Here is a 5634-nt window from a genome sequence, read left to right as displayed (position 1 = left end):
ATATTTCCTCCAGTCTCCCACTTGCACTAGAGTCAATAATCTAGTTCACATCGTCATGTGATTTAACACCAATAGTTCACATCTTTATGTGATTAGTTCACATCTCCATGTGACTAACACCAAAAGGGTTTACTAGAGTCAATAATCTAGTTCACATTGCTATGTGATTAACACCCAAAGAGTGATCATGTTTTGCTTGTTAGAGAAATTTAGTCAACGGGTCTGCCATATTCAAAGCCGTATGTATTTTGCAAATTTTCTATGTCTACAATGCTTTGCACGAAGCTACTCTAGCTAATTGCTCCGACTTTCGATGTGTATCTAGATCGAGACTTAGAGTCATCCAGATCGGTCTCAAAGCTTGCACCGACGTAACTCTTTATGACGAACTCTTTGTCACCTCCATAACCGAGAAACATTTCCTTATTCCACGAAGGATATTTTTGACCGCTATCCAGGGATCCACTCTTGGATCACTATTGTACCCTCTTACCAAACTTATGGTGAGGTACACAATAGGTCTGGTACACATCATAGCATACTTTATAGAACCTATGACTGAGGCATAGGGAATGACTTTTCATTCTCTTTCTATTTTCTACCGTGGTCAGGTTTTGAGTCTGTACTCAACTTTACACCTTGCAACACATGCAAGAACTCCTTCTTTGACTTTTCCATTTTGAACTACTTCAAAATCTTGTCAAGGTATGTACTCATTGAAAATATATCAAGCGTCTTGATCTATCTCTATAGATCTTGATGCTCAATATGTAAGTAGCTTCATCGAGGTCTTTCTTTGAAAAACTCTTTTCAAACACTCCTTTATGCTTTCCAGAAAATTCTACATTATTTCCGATCAACAATATGTCAATCACATATACTTATCAGAAATGATGTAGTGCTTCCACTCACTTTCTTGTAAATACAGGCTTCACCGCAAGTCTGTATAAAACCATATGCTTTGATCACTTTATCAAAGTATATATTCCAACTCCGAGATGCTTGCACCGGTCCATAGATGGATCGTTGGAGCTTGCACACTTTGTTAGCACCTTTAGGATTGACAAAACCTTCTTGTTGCATCATATACAACTCTTCTTTAAGAAATCCATTAAGGAATGCAGTTTTGACATCCATTTGTTAGATTTCATAAAATGTGGCAATTGCTAACATGATTCGGACAGACTTAAGCATCGCTATGAGTGAAAAATCTCATCGTAGTCAACATCTTAAACTTGTCGAAAACCTTTTGCGACAATTCGAGCTTTGTAGATAGTAACGCTACTGTCAGTGTCCGTCTTCCTCTTGAAAATCCATTTATTCTTAATGGCTCGCCGATCAACGGGCAAGTCAATCAAAGTTCATACTTTGTTCTAATATATGGATCTCATCTCAGATTTCATGGCTTCAAGCCATTTCGCGGAATCTGGGCTCATCATCGCTTCCTCATAATTCGTAGGTTCGTCATGGTCAAGTAACATGACCTCCAGGACAGGATTACCGTACAACTCTGGTGCGGAACGTGTTATGGTTGACCTACGAGGTTTGGTAGTAACTTGATCTGAAGTTTCATGATCACCATCATTAACTTCCTCACTAATTGGTGTAGGAATCACTAGAACTGATTTCTGTGATGAACTACTTTCCAATTCGGGAAAAGGTACAATTACCTCATCAAGTTTTACGTTCCTCCCAATCACTTCTTTCGAGAGAAACTTCTTCTCTAGAAAGGATCCATTCTTAGCAACGAATATCTTGCCTTCAGATATGTGATAGAAGGTGTACACAACAGTTTCCTTTGGGTTCCTATGAAGACGCATTTCTCCAATTTGGGTTCGAGCTTATCAGGTTGAAACTTTTTCACATAAGCATTATAGCCCCAAACTTTAAGAAATGACAGCTTAGGTTTCTTGCTAAACCACAGTTCATATGGTGTCATCTCAACGATTTAGATGGTGCCCTATTTAACGTGAATGCAACTGTCTCTAATGCATAACCCCAAAATGATAGTTGTAATTCGGTAAGAGACATCATAGATTGCACCATATCTAATAAAGTATGGTTACGATGTTCGGACACACCATTACGCTCTGGTGTTCCAGGTGGCATGAATTTGTGAAACTATTCCACATTGTTTTAGTTGAAGACCAAATTCGTAACTCAAATATTCGTCTCTGCGATCAGATCGTAGAAACTTTATTTTCTTGTTACGATGATTTTCCACTTCACTCTGGAATTCTTTGAACTTTTCAAATGTTTCAGACTTATGTTTCATCAAGTAGATATACCCATATTTGCTCAAATCATCTGTGAAGGTCAGAAAATAACGATACCCGCCGTGAGCCTCAACACTTATCGGATTGCATACATCAGTATGTATTATTTCCAATAAGTCAGTTGCTTGCTCCATTGTTCCGGAGAACGGAGTTTTAGCCATCTTGCCCATGAGGCATGGTTCGCAAGCATCAGATGATTCATAATCAAGTGATTCCAAAAGCCCATCAGCATGGAGTTTCTTCATGCGCTTTACACCAATATGACCTAAACGGCAGTGCCACATATAAGTTGCACTATCATTATTAACTTTGCATCTTTTGGCTTTAATATTATGTATATGTGTATCACTATGATCGAGATTCAATAAACCATTCACCTTCAGTGTATGACCTCAGAAGGTTTTATTCATGTAAACAGAATAACACTTATTCTTTGAGTTAAATGAATAACCATACTGCAATAAACATGATCCAATCATATTATGCTCAACGCAAAGACCAAATAACATTTATTTTAGGTTCAACACTAACCCTGAAGGTAAAGGGAGTGTGCGATGGTGATCTTATCAACCTTGGAATCACTCCCAACTCACATCATCACCTCGCCCTTAACTAGTCTCTGTTTATTTTGCAACTCCCATTTCGAGTTACTACTCTTAGCAACTGAACCAGTATATAAATACCGAGGGGTTGTTATAAACACTAGTAAAGTACATATCAATAACATGTATATCAAATATACTTTTGTTCACTTTGCCATCCTTCTTATCCACCAAGTATCTAGGGCAGTTTCACTTCCAGTGACCATTTTTTTGCAGTAGAAGCACTCAGTTCCAGGCTTAGGTCTAGCTTTGGGCTTCTTCATGGGAGCAGTAACTTGCTTGCTATTCTTCTTTGAAGTTCCTCTTTCTTTCCTTTGCCCTTTTACTTGAAACTAGTGGTTTTGTCAACCATCAACATTTGATGCTTTTCTCTATTTCTACCTTCATCGATTTCAGCATCACGAAGAGCTTGGGAATCGTTTTCATCATCCCTTGCATATTATAGTTTATCACGAAGTTCCAGTAACTTGGTGATAGTGACTAGAGAATTATGTCAATCACCTTTTTATCTGGAAGATTAACTCCCACTTGATTCAAGCGATTGTAGTACTCAGACAATCTGAGCACATGCTTATTGGTTGAGCTATTCTCCTCCATCTTGTAGGCAAAGTACTTGTCTGAGGTCTCATACCTCTCGACTCGGGCATGAGTCTGAAATACAAATTTCAGCTCTTGGAACATCTTATATGCTCTGTAGCATTCAAAACGTTTTTGAAGTCCCAGTTCTAAGCCGTAAAGCATGGTGCATTAAACTATCAAGTAGTCATTATACTGAGCTTTACCAAACGTTCATAACATTTGTATCTGCTCCTGCAATAGGTCCGTCACCTAGCGGTGCATCAAGGACATAATTCTTCTATGCAACAATGAGGATAATCCTCAGATCACGGACCTAGTCCGCATCATTGCTACTATCATCTTTCAACATAGTTTTTCTCTAGGAACACATCAAAAATAAACGGGGAGCTACATCACAAGCTATTGATCTACAACATAGTTATGCAAATACTATCAGGACTAAGTTCATGATAAATTAAAGTTCAATTAATCATATTACTTAAGAACTCCCACTTAGATAGACATCCCTCTAGTCATCTAAATGATCACGTGATCCAAATCAACTAAACCATGTCCGATCATCACGTGAGATGGAGTAGTTTTCAATGGTGAACATCACTATGTTGATCATATCTACTATATGATTCACGCTCAACCTTTCGGTCTCCAGTGTTCTGAGGCCATATCTGCATATGCTAGGCTCGTCAAGTTTAACCCGAGTATTCCGCGTGTGCAAAACTGGCTTGCACCCGTTGTATGTGAATGTAGAGCTTATCACACCCGATCATCACGTGGTGTCTCGGCACGATGAACTGTCGCAACGGTGCATACTCAGGGAGAACACTTATACCTTGAAATTTAGTGAGAGATCATCTTATAATGCTACCGCCGAACTAAGCAAAATAAGATGCATAAAGGATACACATCACATGCAATCAAAATATATGACATGATATGGCCATCATCATCTTGTGCCTTTGATCTCCATCTCAAAAACACCGTCATGATCTCTATCGTCAGCGGCATGACACCATGATCTCCATCATCTTGATCTCTATCAACGTGTCGTCACATGGTCGTCTCACCAACTATTGCTATCGCATAGCGATAAAGTAAAGCAATTATATGGCGCTTGCATCTTATGCAATAAAGAGACAACCATAAGGCTCCTGTCAGTTGCCGATAACTTTAACAAAACATGATCATCTCATACAACATATCTCATCGCGTCTTGACCATATCACATCACAACATGCCCTGCAAAAACAAGTTAGATGTCCTCTACTTTGTTGTTGCAAGTTTTACGTGGCTGCTACGAGCTGAGCAAGAACCGTTCTTACCTACGCATCAAAAACCACAACGCGGTATATTGATTGCCTTTTGATCTTCAGAAAGAACCCTGTTCATTGAATCCGATTCAACTAAAGTTGGAGAAACAGACAACCACTAGCCACCTGTGTGCGAAGCACATCGGTAGAACCAGTGTCGCGTAAGCGTACGCGTAATGTCGGTCTGAGCCGCTTCATCCAACAATACTTCTGAATCAAGAATCAACTAGTGACGGCAAGCAATATGTATATACCCACGCCCACAACTCCTTTGTGTTCTACTCGTGCATATAACATCTACGCATAAACCTGGCTCCGATGCCACTGTTGGGGAACGCAGTAATTTCAAAAATTTCCTACGCACACGCAAGTTTATGGTGATGCATAGCAATGAGAGGGGACACTATTGTCTACGTACCATCGTAGACCGTAAGCGGAACCATTATGACAACGCGGTTGATGTAGTCGTACATCTTCATGATCGACCGATCCTAGTACCGAAAGTACGACACCTCCGTGATCTGCACACGTTCGGCTCGGTGACGTCCCACGGACTCACGATCCAGCAGAGTATCGAGGAAGAGCATCGTCAGCACGACGACGTGATGACAGTGATGATGATGCTACCGGAACAGGGCTTCACCTAAGCACCGCTATGATATGACCGAGGTGGATTATGATGGAGGGGGGCACCGCACACGACTAAGAGATCAATGATCAACTTATGTGTCTATGGGGTGCCCCTGGCCGCGTATATAAAGGATGGAGGGAGGAGGAGGCTGGCCCTCATAGGGCGAGCCCAAAGTGTGGAGTCCTACTAGGACTCCCTAGTCCTAGTAGGATTCCACCTCCTACATGGAATAGGAAAAA

Source organism: Triticum aestivum, chromosome 5A (assembly GCF_018294505.1).
Source record: "Triticum aestivum cultivar Chinese Spring chromosome 5A, IWGSC CS RefSeq v2.1, whole genome shotgun sequence".
Taxonomy (NCBI): domain Eukaryota; kingdom Viridiplantae; phylum Streptophyta; class Magnoliopsida; order Poales; family Poaceae; genus Triticum; species Triticum aestivum.
Note: the sequence above shows the minus strand (reverse complement) of the source record.